We start from the raw sequence: 21,232 nt of genomic DNA on the forward strand, positions 1-21,232 counted from the left end.
AAATAAAATAAAATAAAATAAAATAAAATAAAATAAAATAAAATAAAATAAAATAAAATAAAAACTAGTAATAAAGGCTCTGGGCCATGCTCTGCTTTCACCCCTCATCTGACTCCTGACCATCCCTGGTCCTTCTCCATGTGACCCTGTGTGGCATGCAGTGCATCTATTTCTAGAGATCTATGTGTGCAAACTTCTTCCTTCATGACAATCATTTCCATGTTTGATGCCTTACCAAATCTAATAAAAACAAATTCTGGGTACATTTTCAACTTAGGGAACAACTAGATGCCTCTGCCAGAAGGCCTATTATTATCTTCCACATACACTACGCAGGGATTGTTCAAGGATTAAGTGACTAGTGAATACTAACTTTGTAACTTTGTAAATACTAACATTCTGTACAAATATAAAGGCAGATATGCAATCCAAGTGTAAAAAAATCTTTAATAGGAAAATTTTAAATTTTTAACATTGTGTCATGCAGTTGAAATTAACAACTTTCACCTCAAACTTTTATTCTGATTTAGTAAACACTGTAAAAGGAATGGCCAGGGTTGGAAATGTGAAAGATGAAATCTCCTCCCAGTGGTTGGTGGTGAAGGGGAAAGTAGAAACTGGATTCCCCAAGTTTTAGAAACTTTCCAGAGTCTTCTTGTCTTTATTTTGGTTGGTGATGATGATGGAAATTTTTACCCTGAATTACTGAAATTTTACTTGGTTTTTCTTTTTTTACACCTTTAACTTTTATCATTGAGCACATGAGTGAGAAGGGTGGAAAGATAGACTCTTCCAATTTGTTGCCTTTAACTGTTCACATGGAAAAAAGAGGGTTTTTTGTTTGTTTGTTTGCTTGTTTGTTTTTATCCAAACTATTTGTCAACTGTTGGACTTCAAATGCCACACTTATACAAGGAAAAATCTCCCAGCAAAAGCTATAACAAAAATATAATACAGTTAATTCGTATGACAGACTGGTTGTGTGGTTGACAAACTTATGGCATAAAAGAATGACTCAGTGTACTTGTTTATATTACACATTCCTGGGTTTCACTCATAGAAATTCTAATTTAGTAAGTCTGGGGAAGGGCTCTGGCATCTATATTTTACGAGCATCACAAGTAAGATTTTTAAAGACACATTTACATTTCTTTAGTAACACCTTTGAGATATAATTCGCATACCATACAATTCACATTTAAAGTGTACAATTAAATGCCTTTTATTATATTTACAGAGTTATGCATCTACCAGCACTAACATAGTCCAGAGCATTTTCATTACCACAAAAAGAGACACCACACACATTAACAGTCAACCCCATTTCCCCATACTGTTCAGCCCTAGGTAGCCCTATTAATCTACCTTCTGTCTCTGTAGAGTGGAATCATACAATATGTGGTCTTCTGTGTCTGGCTTTTTTCCCCTTAACATAATGTTTTCAAGGTCCATCGATTTGTAGCATGTCTCAGCACTTCACTCTTTTTTATTGCTGAATAATATTCCCTCGTGTGGATATACCATATTTTATTTATTCATTCATCAGTTTATAGACATATAGGTTGTTCCCACTCTTGGAACAGTGCTACTATGAACGTTTATAAACAAATTTTTATGTTGACATATGTTTTATTTTCTCTCAGATATATACCTAGGAGTGGAATCGCTAGGGCAAATGAGTGACCTTTGGAGAAACTCCCAGACCACTTTCCAAAGTAACAGTACCATCTTACACTCCTACCAACAGTGTACAGGCTTCTAAATTCTGCATATTCTCAACAACACTTGTTATTATCTGACATTTTGATTCTAGCCATCTTAGTGGCTGTGAAGTAGAATCTCATGGCTTTGAATTGTGTTTTCCAGGTGGCTAATGATACTGAGCATCTTTCATGTGTTTACTGGTTATTTGTTTATCTTCTTTGGAGAAAAGTCCATTCATATACTTTGATCATTTTAAAAAATTAGGTTGTCTTTTTATTATTGAGCTGTAAAAGTTCCTCATCTCTTCTAGATAAAAGTTCCTTCTCAGATCTATGATTTGCAAAAATTGTGTCCTATTTTGCGCTGTCTTTTCACTTTCTTGATGGTGTGCTTTGACATCGTGGAAGTTTTTAATCGTGATGAAGTCCCATTTTTAAATTTTTTCTTCTATTGCTTGTGACTTTGGTGTCAGAACTATAAAATACAGATTATTTTCTACAGTGGCACAAGATACACATTGAAAAATACTGATCTAGTTGTAGATGGTCCTTGACTTGAACCAGTTCATTCATTTGGAACCTGTTCTTGTGGATTTACTGAGAGCTGTCCTCTGGAGGAAGATTAGCCGAAGCTATGCTCCAGTAATAAGACACTGCCTTCCATTTATTCGTTCATCTAGTGGCTATCCCCAAGTTTGCAGGCACTGTGAAAATTAGAAAGAGGTGCCAGCTTGTGGGAAAATAGAGTCCCTTGGTAAAAGTCTCGGTAGGGTGTGTCAGAGGTGGAAGAAATTTTGCCCCTTGCTCCTGTCGATTATAGACGTTTGCTGGGTCAATGGCTTGACTGGCAGAGCTTGGATGCTGTTTCAGCCCCTGCTCATTTGCTTGGCTGGACACTTGTGTAGTGCAAAGATTGCACAGCTGTACATGGTGGCCCTGGCCAATTTATCAGGTGCTTTATTTTCTTGTCAAATCTTGTTAACTCTGTTGTGTAGGTATTGTTATCACTGTTTTGCCAGTGAGGAAACTCAGGTGGGTCGGTTGGCTTGTTCAAATTCATGAAACTAGTAAGTAGCCAAACTAAGATTTGTGCTCCCCTCCTATGACTTCAATTCTAAAAGGCTTTCCACTCTGCCACTGTTTTGTATTCTGTTTGTCACTCAGGTTTTAAGACCTTAAAGCTTATTAAATTCCTCCATCTGAAACCAGATCAGGAACTGCCAGACGTGTCGGGAACCTATTTACCTTGCTGGAATCTGTACTCAGATTACTACTTCCTTCCCGTTGCTTCCCTGTATCAAACCCCTGGCCTTCTAATTTAGGACTTTCTGAGGCTTGGCAGTGTTTCTCTTCCCTTATTGCTGAACCGTAGCCAGATCTCTTCTCCCTTCATGGAGTTGCCAAAATGCTATGAATCAGAGGAAACCCTGGCATTTGGTATGGAATTGCCTTACCACTGGAATGCTGGAAGACTTCTTATTCAAATGAGACATAAAGGTCTAGGATATGAAGCACATGCACACCTACAGTTACATAAAGGCACAGATAGGAAGCCGGGGGGCTATGGCAGAGGAGACTGGAGGAAAGTCTTTTGTAATTTCTTTCTTGCTGGACGAATCTGTTTTCACCAGCAAGAGACATCTTGCTGCATCTCTAGACAACCCAACAACCTGCTTTTCTCCTCACCAATATCTCTTGCGCTGCCTTCCGCCAAGCTATATGCCACTATTTTTTCTGTGGAAAGTACTGTCCATTTTCCCTCTTCTCCTCAAGGGAGAGGTGAAGGGGAGACTCCAAGAGAAGTCACAGAAATTGAGGATGTTTCTAAGAAGTGGAGCTCAGCATATGTACTCAGAAAGGGACTTTGTTGATCGTCCTTGTGCCTACCCGACAGGAGCAAAGGTATTTGGTGAGAAGTAACTGGAAGGAGAGAGGGCACGGGGAGCCTGAACTCCCACTATTTGATCTGGCGAAGCCCAGGATTTGGGTTTTTGTTTGTTTGTTTGTTTGTTTTGTCTTTTAGTGAGCTAAGTGATAGAGCAGGAGGTAGCTGTACTAAAGCTGCCTTGCTGGTGTCCCGAGAGTAGCCTGTCAGACTTGGGGAACAGTAGCAGGGGCGTGGGGCATATCAACTGAGATTGAGTTGAGGAGGGTGAGGGGAGAAGCACAATGGCACCTCCCAGGGCAGGAGATTGCACAGCAAGATGTCCTCTAGAGACTCCTGGAAAGTGCACACATGTCCTCCAGGTGGCCAGCACTGGGACACCTGACCCACAGAGGGCATCAGCTGCCAGTCGCTGTGGTCCAGAGAAGCTTTAATGATCCCAGAGAGGATTCTAACAGCAGCCGGTAAGGAAGAGGGTCTTGTCCCTTTCCTTCACCCTCACTTCTGCCTGTTTGTAGCAGAAATGCTGAAGCTAGAAGAGAGTGCATACAGAGGTCCCAGAGTAGCCAACCCAGCCTTGCCCCATGCCAGAGTCAGGCAGCCCCAGGAAGAGTAAAAATACAGACATCCTCCTTCTCTGGTTTAAATCCCTTGAGCCACAGGTAGAGAAGCTTTGGTGGAAGGAGAGCCTTAATTAGTCTATGATATTCGTATTTTCAACTATGTAAAAATAAGCATATGTTAATGAAAAGTGTACAGAGAGTTATGGAACCTTACTGTCATTGGGAAGGGGGCATTTGACACAGCAGTTTGGACAGTGATTGGGAACAAAAACAATAGCATTCGGGTTCTTTTTTAACTTGGAAGCTCACAAATAGCCTGGTTTCAAGCAACCGAATTTTTCATTCACCTTTGCTTTTTTTTTTTTTAATGTTCAGTTAGCCACTGTATAGTACATAATTAGTTTTTGATGTAGTGTTCAATGATTCATTAGTTAAGTATAACACCCAGTGCTCATCACCTTTGCTTTTTACTACCCCCAGTCCCACTGTTTCCTAGGCATCAGCCATCCGTCTGTCCCCAGGTGAAAACTGCCCTCCCTCAGCTTCTTCCTTTTCCCATCTGGATCTGCCATCTCTATTAGGCATGGCTGGATCATTTTAGGAAGTGATTCCCAATTATAATCCAGATTCCAGCTTCTTTCTCACTCTCTTGATATCTGCTTCCCCAGTTCCCTCTCCAAAAATGCAATTGTCTGTCACAGGAGGTATTCTTTCCTATTTTGTTTATAGCTTCCTGGGCCAGTCTCTATTTATGAATAGTGTAAAATTGTGCTTTATGTCCTCACAATACATCGCCTCAAAGATAAAAAGTCAAGAATGTACATTGAAGAGTGCAGATTAACAGTGTTCTTGGTTAAGACCCCCTTAGGAAGATGCATTGTTACCACTTGGGTTGCTGGGTATTTGGATCCCTCAACTACAAGGGGAAAAGGGACTTTCTTGGCCCCTAGAACAGGAGCTCAGGTGGAGTCATGGGCCCCGGTTGCACATGGCAAGGATAGGTGGCCCCAAGGGAGGGAGCTGCGTAGGGAGGCGGCGTCTTCTTTGCCTGCTACATTTTGGTTTCAGCCTTCCTTGATGCTTCAGAAATCCTGGTGTATTGCTCCCCTTTCATCCTTGAAAACTCCCTGCCATTGCCTCCTCCCCTTCCTAAGCCTCTGTACAGCACACTGGCCTTTTGGGGATTCATAAGGGTGTTTACTATGGGGCGGGGGGGAGGATAAGTAGAAGAAGAAAAGGAGAGAGTAGATAAAGGGAATAAAATGAGTCCTACCCTCCACTAGTTTCCCACCAGCCTTCCCTTGGATCGTTTAAACTTATGGTCAAAATCTTAGGATCCTTCCAGTGGGAATCAGTCCACAGACCAGTTTTGCAGGGCCTATTGAATGTTTTAAGAGCAGGAAGCACTGGATCAACAGTCCCACATTCCGATTGACAAGGCTCCCTTGCTTCCAAACGTCTTACCATTTTCTCTTGTTTACTTCTCTGCCTACTTCACTCTTTTGTGGTGTCCTCATGGCCTTTGTGAAGCATTTGAGTTTTCACTGTTTCTTGAGGCAGAGAGTATGTTTTATTCCTATTTTCATTTCTATTCTTTAATGATAGTCCTTAGGACATAGGACATAATCAACAGATGTATCCATTCCACGTCTATTAACACATATCTGTTGAGCACCTCCTACGGGCTAGGCACTGTGCTAAGGAGCTGTGTGAGAATGTGAACCGGACACATAAAGACCCTACTCTCGCACAGCTTCCATCAGTGATGACATGTTGAAAGTAAGAGGAAGTCCGCATTAGGTGAATTTACAAGCTAGATCTGTCAGAGGGAGAAGAGGCACTGAGATTTAGACTAGGGATCCTGCTAATGAGGCAGCCCTGGGTGTGACCAAGTAGCTGTGATGTGATCCCGGCGTGGGGAGCATGGCCTACACCGAAGGAGCCGTGGCTGGATTCACACTCCTCCCTGATACCTTAAAACTTGCAGCCTCATCTTGCCCCAACCAAGGCAGGAAACCTATTGTTGCCAGTCCTGCCTTTCTAGCCAGCCAAGTGGTGATTAGAGTATTGAGAATTATAGCAGATGTGATTGGTACCCCACCTGCATCCCCTTACCTCTATCATTTCCATGCAGGCTGGCCCAGTTTCCCATCACAAGCCCTGGATCTTTTAGCCCGAGAGCCTTCGCTGGCCACCAGAGCCCAGGCGGCCGGCACATATACCCAAGTGGCAGGAGATTAACACCCCTTGGAAAAGCCCTCACCAACAACAAGTATATAAATAGCCCAGAAGGGATAGCTCTGCGGTGCACATTCTCTACTCTTTCTCAGCAGTCCCCAGTGGGATTAAGCTCTAACTGCCTATAGTGACAGCCTGCTTGAAGTGCGTCCCCCACTAGCCTCCTTTCCTTCCCTGTCTCATGCCTTCTTTATAGATGTTGCTTGGTCTTGCCTCCTAAATGAACTGCTTGCATTTGAATCCTGGCCTCAGGGCTTGCCTCTGTGGGAACCCAAACTAAGATAGATAGGTGCTTTTTTGTTTTTCCTTTTAAATTTCTGTGGAAAACGCCATTGGAATTTTGGTAGGGATTGCATAGAATCTATAGATAGCTTTGGGTAGTAGGGACATTTTCACAATATTAACTTTTCCGGATATATTTCCATTTATTTATGGCATCTTCAACTTTTTTTCCTCAGTGTCTTACAGTTTTCAGTGCCTAGTTCTTTCACTTCCTTGGTTAAATTTATACCTAAGTATTTTATTGTTTTTGATGCTACTGTATGTGGATTGTTTTCTTTATTTCTTTCGCAGGTGACTGTTATTAGATAGAAATGCAACTGATTGTTGTATGTTGATTTTTACTGAAACTTTACTGAATTCCTTTATTAGGTCTAACAGTTTCGTAATGAAGTATTTAGGATTTTCTATATACAAGGTCATGTCATCAACAAACAGGGACAGTTTTTCTTCTCTCTTTCTGATTTGCATGCCTTTTATTTCTCTTTCTTGACTAATTGCTCTGGATAGGACATCCAGTACTGTGTTGAATAAGAGTGGTAAAAGTGGACACCTGACCTTAGAGAAAAAGCTTTCCACCTTTCACCATGGAGTGTGATGTTAGCTGTGGGCTTGTCATATATGGCCAGCCTTTTATCATGTTGAGAGTAAAATGGTGGTTGCCTGAGCCTAAAGGATGGGGGAAATGGGGAGATGTTGGTCAAAGGCTACAAACTTTCAGTTATAAGACGAGTAAGTTCTGGGAATCTAATATACAGAGCGGTGACTACAGTTAACAATACTGTATTGTATACTTGAAAGTCTCTATGGGAGTAGAGCTTTAATGTTCTCACCAGAACAACAGCAACAAAATGATAATTATGCAGGTAAAAGATGTGTTAACCAACCTTACTGGGGTAACCATTTCACAGTATGCACATATATCAAGTCATCACATTGTACACCTTCAACTTACATAATGCTCTATGTGATTTATATCTCAATAAAGCTGGAGAGAGATATTGTGTGAAATGATATGGGGAGAGGAGGCAGTCATAGGTAACTACCACCAGAGAGAAATAGACAAAAGTTCCCCCAAAGAGTTGCAGAAATGGGGATAGGAAGGGCGATTACACATTCTCAACTGCATTTTTGAGGGAAGCCTATAAATTCAATACAATATTTAAAATCAAATTATTTCAGCTTTGTGATGACTAAGAAGAAGAATTTTTAGTGCCTATTCTTTTCTCTTGTTTTCTAATGCCTACATTTGATACTCATGTCCAGCAGCCAGAGACCCTAATGTCCTTGGTGTGATCAATTTCCCTGACCTTCCTTTCTTGTTAGGATGACATTTAATGCTTTCCTTCCACCATTCAACTTTGGTTTGATTTATCAACTCTAGAAGACCTTCAAAAACTTAAAATGAACCCTGAGTACATGACATCTACCGAGCTATTTTTATTGTGGAAAAATAAGAAACACAATCTCTTCATATACAACAAGATTAATGCCTGGACTCAATGTCAGTAGAATATGTGCATGCAAGTGATTTTCCAGTAAAGGAGATTTGTTGAGCTATCATTCTCTCCTGATCCATTTGTAATCAGTGACATGTTTTTAAAAGATGGCTGATTAGACCAGCCAATGGACACACACACACACACACACACACACACACACATACTTTTTTCCCTTTAAATTCATTAGTCATTACATAGATAAATAATAACCTTGGCTACTCCAATAAATTAATTTTTTCTATAGAGATTAGAAACTTCTTTAGGCTGAGAAGCAATCCTTACCTTTTGAATAATGCCTGAATGCCTAAGGTCTAAAACAGTACACATTAACAGTGCTCGGTAAATGCTTGTTGGATTGAACAAAGAAAATAGAAATGAAATTGAGAGCAGTCTGTTTGTGATAAGTATTTGCTGCATCTTATAGATATTCTTCTCTTCTTTTTTCTTGATGAGCTATAGCAATATTTAATGTCCTTTGAATTGCAGGGTTAAAATGGGATCATTCATATTTTTTGACAAAAGCCTAAAGTCCCTGGCATTCAACTTGTCCTGCAATTCTTTTTGCTGAAAAAACTAAAATGGAATGACTGCCTGTTACTTCTGTGTCTTGTTCTGATACCTATACTGGAGTTCATCAAACGTTCTTCTCACTACGTCGAACTTCCTTTGTTTCCTGTCTTGCTTTCCACCTTTGCTCACCAGAGACACTAATGATGCTGTGGTGGCTTTTTGCACCATCCATAGAGCTTTCATCAAATTTCTTGTCTCTGGGTCCCGTTGTACTCCGATTAAATAAATGGAAGCTGGTACTCACTGAAAATAAACAGCAACTGCAGAAGTTTTGCCTCTTAAGAAAACCTCTGCGTTGTTCTCAGCCCTACAGCATAGATTATAAGATCTCTTGGGCGCCTGGGTGGCTCAGTTGGTTGAGCGACTGCCTTTGGCTCAGGTCATCATCCTGGAGTCCCGGGATCGAGTCCCGCATCGGGCTCCCTGCTCGGCGGGGAGTCTGCTTCTCCCTCTGACCCTCCCCCCTCTCATGTGCTCTCTCTCTCTCTCTCATTCTCTCTCTCAAATAAATAAATAAAATCTTTAAAAAAAAGATTTTAAAGTATGAATATCAATAAAGATCTCAGTATTTTTTAAAAAGATGATCTAAATGAAAAAGTCAGTGTAAAACATTAAGGACATTGCTTAGCATGTAAGAAAATAATAATGTTAGATTATTGTTATTATTATTAGTTGGGTGGTAGAGTAATATGAAGCTTTGTTTTAAAAAGAATAATCCAGGGGCACCTGGGTGGCATAGTCAGTTAAGCATCTGATTCTTGGTTTCAGTTCAGGTTGTAATCTCAGGGTTGCGAGATGAGCCCTGTATCAGGCTCCATGCTCAGTAGGGAGCCTGCTTCTCCCTCTGACCCTCCCCCCTCTCATGTGCTCTCTCTCTCTCTCACTCTCTCTCTCAAATAAATAAAATCTTAAAAAAAAAAAGATCTCTACCGCTTCCTTGTGTTCGGAAACCAAATCCTTCAGTTCATCTTGGTTCAGTGAGACAAATGCTTTATAAGAAGTGACCTATATTTCTCAGGCTGTAGGAGGGGAAGAAAAGAGTTTGAGAAAGTGACTAAGGAGGGGAGTAAGGTCGATACTATCTCTGATTCAATTTAGTTGGACTGCTTCATTTACGTCTTAATCTTTTTCTTTATAAACGTGATGGCATTTTGGATACTGTGCTCCGAACAGCTTTCCTGGGGGCGAGCGCAGATGCGCTGAGCCATTTGGCTGCCGTGTGGACCGGCTCAGAGAACTTCTCTGCTCCCTAATGAAGTCATCCTCTGGGCAGCCCAGCCTTTCCCATCACTCCATGTTGGAACTTGGCTTTTGCTTGCATAGTTCCGTCGTGATGTAGATGGTCTTCCAGTTAAGTTCTGGAATAATCTGCCCAACCATGAACAGGACATTTACAGCAAAGAAGGAAAAAAAACTTTTACTGAAAGAAACATTTTACTGTAACATTTTGATTTGGGGGTTGGGGAGCAAAGTCTTGCTCTGGGAAAAATCAAATTTTTCATGGCTTTCTGAAGGTATTTGTCTGTGTTTAATTTTTCTGAGTAATTTATATACTTCAGGCTAAAGAGTAATAAGATTGCCACCATCACTTTGCCTTTTGTAGAGTTTCTTTTCTTTTTTAAGGAAGGCAAAAGACCTCATATTACTTCTGCATTTCCTAGAAAACCAAAGAGGACTTAAAGTGTTGGATAAAATATCAGTCCCTAACCTATTAAAAAAAATAATAATGAAGCAATTTTAGAGGTTGGATTCCTTTTTCTAGGCACTGTGGAATTCATTAAAGGTACATTTTTTAACCACACATTTTTTTTCACCATCCACAGAGGATATTTGCTTCATTGTGCCTAGGATCGGCCAGATCAGGGACTTGAAATGTGAACCTATTTTCTGCATGTGGGTGGGACTGGAACCTTGTCATCCCTAGTGCAGCAAAAGATGATACCATGTCTAAGAACACTTCACCTGATCACTAAAAAAGAAGACGTGAAATGTGATCCTAAAGCTCAGAAGGAGGTTCAGATGAAGATAATGAAATTCCCTGGACACCCACCTGCCAGCTACACCTTTCTTGTCCAGTCATTGGCTGACTGCCCCTGACTCCTGCCAAGTTCCTGAAGACAAGATCAAGGCAACGAAGCAAGACACGCAGCTTCTGGCTTCTGGTTTCTTGTAGACACCCGCACTAGGAATGAAGATCTTGCTTTATCGATACCTGGGACTATGGAGTTTACATACAGAATATCCCCAGTATAAGGACATGATTTAAAGGGGGATACATAGAATGAGATTTTAGTTACTGTTTGATTCAGACTTGAGTGTAATGGGCAAAGTAGTTTTAGTTATAAAGGTTACAAAAATATACTTTCCCATTCAAAACCTTGTGATAATTTTTAAAACGTGGGAGAATCAGAAATAACTGCTTTGTCATTCATTTTGTCTTCATGAAGAGAGAAAGAGAGACACAGGGAGAGAGAGGCAGGGAGGGAGAGGGAGAAAGAGAGAGAGAGGGAGAAGTCCTCAAGGACAGTTAAATGGAAATAATACATCTATAGAGTCTATTCTGAATGTACCTTGTATACTTTCCTTTTTATTCCCTATTGTAGGGAAATTAGAGAAAGCAAGCTGATATTTGGGGGTGTCGTTTCATTTTAGTTATTTGGCAGCCTGCAGGAGTGTTTAATTTTCTAAATAATGTTACAAGCCGAGGTAAAGAAAAGGCATGCGGTATAAAGCTGTTCAGAATTGTCCATGTTCTGACTAGTGAAGTCTGCCTGAGAAAGTGCCTTTGCCCTATAGAACTGCTCTGTCAAGAGTTGTAATGTCCGTGGACATTATAAGGGACTATAAACATTAGAGGGCTAGAGAAACACATTTGGGAAGATAAAGGAAAATATCTCAGGATGTACGTAGTCTCTGACCCTTATTTTTCATCATGTTTCATCATGTAAAGTTGGCATTATTTACAGGGACTGTTAAATATTAACATTTCCTTAAAAATGGTTATTAATCTGCTATTAGTTGCTTTCTTCCGCCTTAGGTCTCCTTTGCAGAAATGTTTTACTTAACTGTATTATGAAGGGAGAGCAGGGTAATGGAAAGATAATAAGCTTTTCAGATTGGCAGATGTACCACTTAGAAAGTAGCCACAGGCAAGACATTTAAACTCTTTGGAACTCAACTAGGTTTACTCAAATTTAAGAATGAGAACAATAATATATACTTTGAGGTGTCTCAGAGAAAGGTCTGTCCTAATACCTGGAGTATAAATTTCGATAAGGAGTTTTCTCCCTTTTTGAGTGAAGTGATCTTGTTTATAAAGTTGCTAGGAGGGGCACCTGGGTGGCTCAGTCATTAAAGCGTGTGCCTTAAGCTCAGGTCATGATCCCAGGAGCCTGGGATCTAGCCCGCTTTGGGCTCCCTGCTTGGCCGGAAGCCTGCTTCTCCCTCTCCCACTTCCCCTGCTTGTGTTCCCTCTCTCTCTGTGTCTTTCTCTGTCAAATAAATAAAATCTTTAAAAAAAGTTGCTAGGAGGAGTGCTGGAAAGACCACTGGACCTGGAGTCAAGAGTTGTGTTCTGGTAATAGCTCTGCTGTTAATTGTCTGACTTTAGGAAAAATCACTTTCTGAGCTTTAGTTTGCTTATCTGCTAAATGTAAAGGTTGAAATCTGATTCTGTTCTGTGACTCTGTTATTCTAAATACTTAATGAAATAGAACTTCAATGTTAAGAACGGTGGTATAAAAACTATAGTAAGAATAAAAAAATAATTGTAAAACAAACAAAAAAATTGATTCCTAAATCCTGTAGTTAATAGTTATGTTATTCACTGTAGTGAGCTGATAAATAAATAAATAATGAGAAATGGAAAGCACACATTTTGAGGGCTGAAATTCTCCCAGCAAAACTTCTACCTGTCTATAACTTAAAATCTAGCATCATGCAGAATGCATACAACTTGCAAAAGAAACTTAGAAAAGAAACATTATAAATGTGCGTGCACAGAAGTCTAGGCTTCTACAAGTTTTAAAGTATGAGTCTAAAGCCAACCCACTCAAAGAAATTCAGAGTGAAACTGGACTTTTTTCTTTAATCATCACTGTTGTATTTGATATAATTTTCTAAGTAGAGACTTCAGAGAGAATAATCATGAGGATACTTCCATGTTTGTGTAGAAAGAAAAATTTGCTGTCCACTCCAGTATCCATGTTGAAACTGATGTGCACCTTGGACTTATTTTGTTCCCATTGTATAAACTCATACTTGACTTCAAAGAAAAGGAAAATACAAAGTCCCTCTTTTCTAAGAGGGAGAAATCCTTTGTGTCAACTGGTTGACCCTTTGCTCTCTAAGGTCCTATAGGAAACCTTTTGTAACACAATGCAGGGGACTCTTCCTTGTGTTGATGTTGTTTACATAGTTGGTCAGCCTGGCTGAAAACAAAAATCACAAAAACTCAAGAAAGATTATGGTCCCATTTCCTGACCACAAGGAAGGGGATTGGTACATCCAAGGAGTCTCTGTTACTCAGAAAAATTATTAAATATTCTACCATGAGGGACACTTTGAAAAACTGAGGGAAAAGAAGAAGGAAGAAAGCAAAATCTAGACTTCTGTACGTTTGCGGCAGAGTTAGAGAATCTGTTGAAATCCGACAGGGGATTTGCTTGGGGGAATTTCCTGTCCAAGCCTTTATTACCAGGGTCTTTGTAAATTGCGCTATGACGTCGGGCTCCCCTTGGGGCAGTTCCCGGGTACGGCAGTTCTTACACTTTCCCTCTAGGTCTTAGAAGGATCTGGTTTTCTCAGTGTCTCTTTCGGGTTGGCTGGAGGCGCAAGCCTGACACTTCCCTCAGATGGGACAGGCAGGTTCTGTGGCCTCGTAAACACGCTGTAACCAAGTTCTCTGCTGATTTTGCAGAGTTTCATTCGCTCCCAAGAAGAACTGAGGGTGCGCAATTGTCTAGTGCTGGCCTGCCCCACCAGAGCCTGGGGGCTCCTTTCCCCTAACCCAGAACTGGCAGCACAGGGGGCGGGGAAGTGGGGGTGGGGAGGGGTAGGAGGGCAGTGGTTTCCGTGCGCACAGCGCGATGTTACTTAGTGAGTCGCTGAATGGGGAGCGCTGCTGTCCCCAAGCCGATTGGTACTTCTTGTCAGGAAGAAACGCCGAGAGGTGGGAGTGCCTGGGGAGGGAGGCAGGCGGTCCCTACCGCAGGCGCGGGGAGCTGCCTTTCCGCCCCTCTGCCTGCTTTCCAAGCCTGGGCTCTTAGGAGTGGCTGAAGCTGCCGAGCGCTTCAGGAGCCTGTGAATGAACCCTCCTCCTCTTCCTCCTCCTCCTCCTCGCTGAGTCTCCTCCTCGGTGCTGACGGTACAGTGATATAATGATGATGGGTGTCACAACCCGCATTTGAACTTGCAGGCGAGCTGCCCCGAGCCTTTCTGGGGAAGAACTCCAGGCGGGCGGGAGCAACAGCCGCGAACATTAGGTGCTGTGGACAGGCGCTGGGACGGGGATCTGCGGCCAGCCCCGCATCCTCCTGCATCCTTCAGCACCGTCCCGCACCCTCCGCACCCTTCCCCAGGCCACCGAGCTTCCTATGTGACCCGCCCCGGCAACACCGAGCCCATTCGCGCAGCGCTGCGGTGATTTTTATCCCCCAAACTGCAATAAGCCGCCTTTCAAGGTAATCACGTTTCTTTTGTTCCCCCTTTAACAAAAAAAAAAAAAAAAGAAAGAAAGAAAGAAAGAAAAAAAAAAAAACAACAAAAACGAGCGAGCTTAGAAAAACGAAGTACATTTTAATTGGTAGAAGGTTTTAATTAAGGCAAAGAGAACTAGCTGTAAGGCGAAGTTAAGAAAATATATGCACTTTAAAAATGCAGGTAACTTTCAGAAGGACGTTTGGAGAGAGGAATACCGAGGGACCGTGGTGCTGAAAAGATCCAGACAAAAGAAGCCCGGAATGGGGTGGGGGTAGAAGGACTAACGGAATTGGGGGAAGGGAGGGAAGAGAATTGTAGAGAATCCTTAGAAAAGTATTGGGGTCTTGAGCTGGAGAGCTGGAGGGACCGCTGGCACCTTGAGCTTTTTTTGTTAACCTGCTCGAGGCAAAAGTTTGAATGGGGACTCCCGAGACTTGTCCACTTGCAAGTCCCCGAAGCCGCCTTGGTGCGGGCCACCTGGCTTCCGGGCCCCTGGTGTGTGGTCAGTGCCCGGCGTTCCTGGAATGCTGCTCCAGGGCAGCTCCTGACAGGACGATCCCGCGCCGCAGCAACCCGGGACCTGGGCAGACGTGACCCCCCCCCCCCGCCCGCAAGCAGTCTGGAAAGAGGTCCGGCCGGGGGATGTGCGGGGTGCCTGGGCTGCGTCTCTTTGGAGACTTGGGGGCTGTCAAGGCCCTCCCTGGTGCCCCTCGGTTCTTTTGTCCTGCGCGCGGAGCACAGGGGCTGGCCGGGAGGGAGCAGGGGATGGGGGTGGGGTTGTTGGAGTGCCGCGGCGGTCTGGGAAGCGCCTGGGCGGGAAAAGCTTGCCTTGAACCATCAGCGATGTGCAAGAATTTTCTCTCACCCAGAAGAGCGAAGTGGAGGCTTCCACTCTGGTCTTAACGAGCAAACCAGGGCTCAGAGCGCTCTCTAGACAAAGGTGGTGCGGGGACCCGAATCTGGGGCCTCTAGGACCAGCCTTCTCGCCCCGACTAAAGCGGTCCTTCTTTTCCTTCCATCTCCCCACACCCTCCCAGCTCTTCGCCCTAGTTGAGCAACTTTACTGGCTAATCCAGCGGCCAGGGAGAGCGAGTGCCGGGAGCCCCGGTGGACGCCCTAGGCTGGAGCGTCCCACCACCCTACAGAGGTGTGGGCGCCACGGGGCGACATCCCCAGTGCGTGCGGATATGGGGGCCACAGGGCTGTCCCGGCTTGCTGTCTGTGTCACTGGGCGTGGAGCGGTCTGTGTGTTAGGCAGCGGAGAGCGGGTTAGAAATACGGTGTCATAGCTTAAACTATTTGCTCTCCGATCCAGCTGCGCCCCAGCAAGTCCTGCTTGTCCCCGGGAGATGCTGCGGGAGGGGGAAGAAATCTACGCAACGCCTGGAGAGCTGTCGCACCGTGCGCACACCCACAGACTGAAAGACAGTTTCGCTGTGTCCCGTTTCTCATCTTTGTGTCTCCCTCTTCTGTCTCCATCTTCTCTGCCTCCCTTCCCCTCTCCCAGCCTCTGTTCAGTCTCTCTCGCTCCTGCGTCCCCTCCCCCACGGCTGACAAATGAATGGCTAGTGTGAAATCCCTGCCTCCCGGGTCCGCGGAGGCAGGCTAGGAGGGAGGAGCGAGAGAGGCAGTGAGCTCCCTCGGATCTGCCCCCAGTAGGCGTGCTTAGGGCTTGCAGAACCCAGATGTCTAGGAATAGGGTGTTTTGTGGCGGGTGTGGGCGCCCCCTGATGGAGAAGTGCAGCACAGGTGGAGGAAACCGAGCCCCCCACCTCCCCCCTCAAAAAACCCCAAGCGAGCCACTTTTACAACCATATATTCAAGGATGAAGAACCTTTAGTCGTTAGTTTTCTATTTCAGACTCTGCGACGTAAATCTAGGGATTTGGAGGGCCCTGAAAGGAGACCTTGTCTTTGCGAAGTGCAGAAGCGCCAGCTCGCGGGTCCTCGGGGATGTGCGCAGCGCCCTGGGCCAAGTCTGAAGCTTGCCAGGGGCGAATCCAGGTTTTGGAGGGCTTGATGTTCAATCTTACGCATCACTTTAAGAAATATAATACAGAATGCTTTACTTTTGGAAACTTTACTAAGGCCCTTGACTACTTGAACCCAATACTAGGGCCCCGCCCCAGGATATGGCAAAAGAAAGGCCCCTAATCCAAAGTTTAAACTTAATCAATTTCAAGACACACATCGAACGTGGAAATTTGGGGGAAGGAGTGCGACGGGAGGAAAAAGAAGAGAAGGCAAGGGAAGGGTAGGAAGCGGGAAGAAGAAGAGAGCGGAGATGGGGCTGACGGACGCAAACAGCCAGGAGAGGACAGGTAGGGTACGTTTCGAAGTTTGAGGCCGAATTTCGCGTCTTGTTTTAAGATATATTTTAAATAAGTGACAACAAACGCGACTCAAGCGGCGTCCCAGGATGGAAGGGTAGGGGAGAAACGAGCCCTTTAAAGTGGCTGGGGCCTCGGGCCGAGCCCCACTCGCTCAGCAGGCGCGGGGTAGGAGCCGCGCCGGGCGCTCCTCGCTACGCCGGAGTGCTCCAGCCGCCGCCACGTGGGCTGGGGCTTTAGTTCCCGGCCAGAGACGGGTGTGACTTGGGCTCTGAGACGACCGCTCTGCCGAACCGGCCGTCCGCCCAGCCCGAACGCTGGCGCGGCGCCTCGGGTCCCCGCCCAGAGGCCAATGGGGGCGGGGCCTTGCGCTTTCGGCGGGGGCGGGGCGGGGCGGGGAAAGGCTGGGCGGGGCTCACGGCGGGAAGCTCCGCGGTCGCGCCCTCGGTGCTTAGGCTGCGGGCTGCTGCTGGAGGCTACCCGACTTCTGTCCAGAAGGTGCTAAGCACTCTTATTAATAATGTGAAAACAATTTTTCTTGCTTCTTGGGAGCGGTAGGAGGACTGTTTGCCTTGCAACAGGGAGGAAGTAAAGATTTACTCCAAGCAAACTTTTTCGGCAGAAAAATGACACGAGTTTATTCTGTACTCCATATATTGACTTTTAAAATACGTTCAAGTAGGTTTAAAGACTATTTTTAGTCAATTACAGGATAATCACGTCCAGACTGTCCTGTGTCTAGAATGGCGAATGATTGCCATTTGACAGGACTGATGTAATTCCAATGAGCTCAAACATTAAGGGGCTGCGGGTGTAACTCAGGTCCCTGTGCATCAGGACCCTTAGCACGGGTTTGGCCCACAGTGGGAGCTCAGCACACATTTATGAAATGACGGAGCTAGTAACTTGGGGGAACGTGGCGCAGTCTAGACACTGCCACTTAGAGCTGCATTTTAAACTCTCTTGCTTCCTCGCTTTACTTCAGAGAACAGGGTTTTAAGGATCTCTGAGATCTCAAATTCTGATTATCTAATTGGTACACTTTCCCTTTCTTTTTGACTCCTTCTAAAAGCTGTGACCTAAATTATTTTAAGTACTGCTTGTCAACTGTGCCAAAGCTATCATGAAAATATTCATGTGAAGTCCTGAAATAGGATGTTGTGGGTTTAATGTAAACATGGGAAGGCATCAATGGGAGCAACAACTAGTTTTCTGAGATGAAATCTATTCCCAGTTCCGAGAATATGTCACTTGGATATAAGAGCGTATCAGGCAGAAGGTCTCAGGGACTGACTTCTAGTGCGATCTCTCAGTAAAAAAGGAAGATTTCATAACTGTATATGTCTGTCCAAACTAATACAGCGAAGGGTTCCAGTGGATTCCAAAGTGATTGAGCAATTATTTCCTCCAGCAGGAAGTCCACAGTCCTTAATCTTGTGGGTGGTGGGAAGAGGGATAAGAACAAGACCATCTAAGGGTTTATGTCAGAATTCAAGCTTTTAGTTTGTTTTTCCTAGTAGATAAATTAAAAGTTATTCCTAAATTGTTTCTGCTTTAAAAAAATGAAGTTTGAAAAGAATCCCCCCCCTAGCTTTATATGTTTACCCGTGTAGGTTTCCTCTAATTTTTCTCTGTGCTTGCAAACTGGAGGGGAATGTCTCTGATATTCTAAGATACCTATGTCTGCATGCTTGTAAATTCTGTTTGCAAAGGACTTAAAAAGCTAACTTAAGGTTGAATACGATTAATATTAAAAATATAGTCTTTGTTCTCTCTTTCCTCACATTATTATGCATAAGTACTTTGTGGTTGATGAGTGATCACTAATTGAGCTTTAGAGCCTTTGAGAGCATAAAGACCCACCAAGGCTGTCTTCCAATAGTCACACAACCAATCTTTTCTTTCCTACTGCAGTTTAAACAGTTTTGTTGACTTTATTCATTGACAGACATCAGTAGACACATATTTAAAATGGGATATTGCCCTTTGACTGACCCAACTTCTCAAGATACACAGTTATCTTGAGAAGAATCAGTGACTATACTACAGTAGGTGATTATTTCACCACTCACCTAGAGAAACCAGTGAGGACTCACACTCATTGTTGGGGGTGAGTTGCTCTAGTCTGAGAAAACATGCTCATTGTTGCATAGGTCTATACTTTACCAGAAAACACAAGGCTGGTACTCCCTCTGATTGGGAATCAGAACAAGAGGAAGTAGATGGGCACCTGGGTGGCTCAGTCAGTTAAGCGTCTGCCTTCGGCTCAGGTCATGATCTCAGGGTCCTGGGATCAAGCCCCGCATCAGGCTCTCCTGATGGGGAGAGTCTGCTTCTCCCCCTGCCCCTGCTTGTTCTCTCTCTCTCAAATAAATATATAAAATCTTTAAAAAAGAAAAAAAAAAGACCAAGAGGAAGTAAAGATAAATGTCTTTTTTTTTTTTTAATTTTATTTGTCAGAGAGAGAGAGAGCACACACTGGGGGGAGCAGCAGCCTGAGGGAGAGGGAGAAGCAGACTCCCTGCTAAGCAAGGAGCACAATTCGGGACTCGATCCCAGGACCCTGGGATCATGACCTGAGCCGAAGGCAGACACTGAACCAACTGAGCCACCCAGGCATGCCTAGAGATAAATGTCTTGGTCAAGCTTTGCTTCAATTAGTGAGTTTTTGCCTGTTTCCTCTGGTAGCCTAGATTTAGAAAATTACACCCACTCTCCCCACACCCCCCATACATAAATGTACATTTATGTGTTTATATTGTATTTATATGTATTCTCCAGTGTTTGGGTTGTTTTTTTGTTTGTTTGTTTTGTTTTTACTCTGCTAGGTTCTTATCATTGAATGTGCCAGGGTGGTTGTATTTCAGTGGTCAGGGCAAAGTGACTTTGTTGAATGTGTTTGTCTGTTATGTTTCCTGAAACTCCTCTGGATAGATCTATCAACTATAAAAGGGTGTGAATGCACATCTATGTTTAAATTTACCTAATTTCTGTATCTATATATATCCTACCTTGTTCTTTTAAGAATTTTAAGAGGTGCTTATGTCTATAAAAATGAGGACTACATAGCTTATAATAAACACATATATAATATGTGACAATAATTTTTTATTATTAAATTACTGAGTTGCTATTACCTATGGTGTGGTGGAATGAACACTAGACTTGGAATCAAAAAGCTTGATGTCAGAATCTATTAAATGCATATACAGTTATACACATCAAAACAGTGAATACCTGTGGGAAAGCTTTGGCAAATGGAAAACTATACAAATAAGTGGTGTTAATATTATATCCATGGGACTCATATTGATCTAATTCTATAATCTCAATAAAAACACTATTACCTAAATCGCATATTTCCTACTAAATCTATAAAGTGAGTTAGATAGGAGCATTTTGCTTTAAGAATTGTCTAGTTTCACTTAACAGGAGACAGAGTCCAGAAATATACTAGAATAGACATGGAAATTCAGTGGAAAAGAAGGATTATTCAACAAATGATTTGGGGACAACTGATTGGTCCACTCAGAATAAGAGTCAATCTCTACTTCATTTCTTTTCCTTAAATAAAGTTAAGATGACCAAATATGAGATGTAGGGAATGATATTAAAAAAATAACTAGAGGGGGCGCCTGGGAGGCTCAGTTGGTTAAGCTTCCTACTCTTGGTTTCAGCTCAGGTCATGATCTGAGGGTCATGAGATCCAGCTCCATGTGGGGCTCTATCCTGGGTGTGGAGCCTGCTTAAGAGTCTCTCTCTCCCTCTGCCTCTGCCCCCCCTCCCCCTGCCCTGGCTTGTACATGTTCTCTCTCTCTCTCTATCTCTCAAAACTAAAATAAAATAAAAAAATAACTAGAAGAACTTATAGGATTTTTAAAATAATAAAATAGGAGTAGAGAAACCTGTTCTAAGCAAAAGATAAAATCCAGAAGCCATACTAGAAAAGACTGATAAGTATGAGTAAATAACAATTAAATTATTTACACAAAAACAAGTAACACTTTGGAACATATGAGAGACAAAGAGCTAATAACTCTTTTGGTATACCAAGAACTTTTACAAATAAGTAAAAGACCAAAACCCATCCAAAAAATATCAAATGTGAAATACAGGCAGTTGGCAGAAGAAAAAATATTTTTTTAATCATATGAGAAATTGCTCAGTCTCATTCATAATTAAAGAAACAGTAATTGAAAAACAATGATATACTGCACTATTTTTTCATCCATCACAGTAGTAAAGATAAAAAAGTTCGATGAAGGTTTTGTCAGCCATGTTGTGGGGAAAGTGGATCTCTCACATACTACTGTGGCAATATAAATAGGTTCATCTTCTTTACAAAATAATTTGGTAAGAGCTACCAAAAAATTTAAAAACTGCATATACTCTTTGACCCAGCGATTCTCTTCTGGACATTGTCATATAGATACTGGCACAAATGTCACCCAAGACAAATGGAC

The 21,232-nt window shown here is 43.1% G+C and overlaps 1 protein-coding gene across 4 annotated transcripts in view; it reads left to right on the forward strand.

Annotated features, from left to right (window-relative positions):
• VCAN (versican) overlaps positions 1-21,232 on the forward strand; it is a 146,428-nt gene that overhangs the window by 17,574 nt on the left and 107,622 nt on the right. The window contains exon 1 of one of the 4 annotated variants that reach the window (XM_035014784.1): positions 13,961-14,421. The exons of the other annotated variants lie outside the window; for them this stretch is intronic. The gene's annotated coding sequence lies outside the window, so the exon portion shown is untranslated. Of the gene's footprint in view, positions 1-13,960; positions 14,422-21,232 lie in introns of those variants that run through there. 4 annotated transcript variants of the gene reach the window in all.

The sequence above is a fragment of the Mirounga leonina genome, unplaced genomic scaffold (genome assembly GCF_011800145.1).
Source record: "Mirounga leonina isolate KUSES-001 unplaced genomic scaffold, KU_Mleo_1.0 Mir_168, whole genome shotgun sequence".
Taxonomy (NCBI): Eukaryota; Metazoa; Chordata; class Mammalia; order Carnivora; family Phocidae; genus Mirounga; species Mirounga leonina.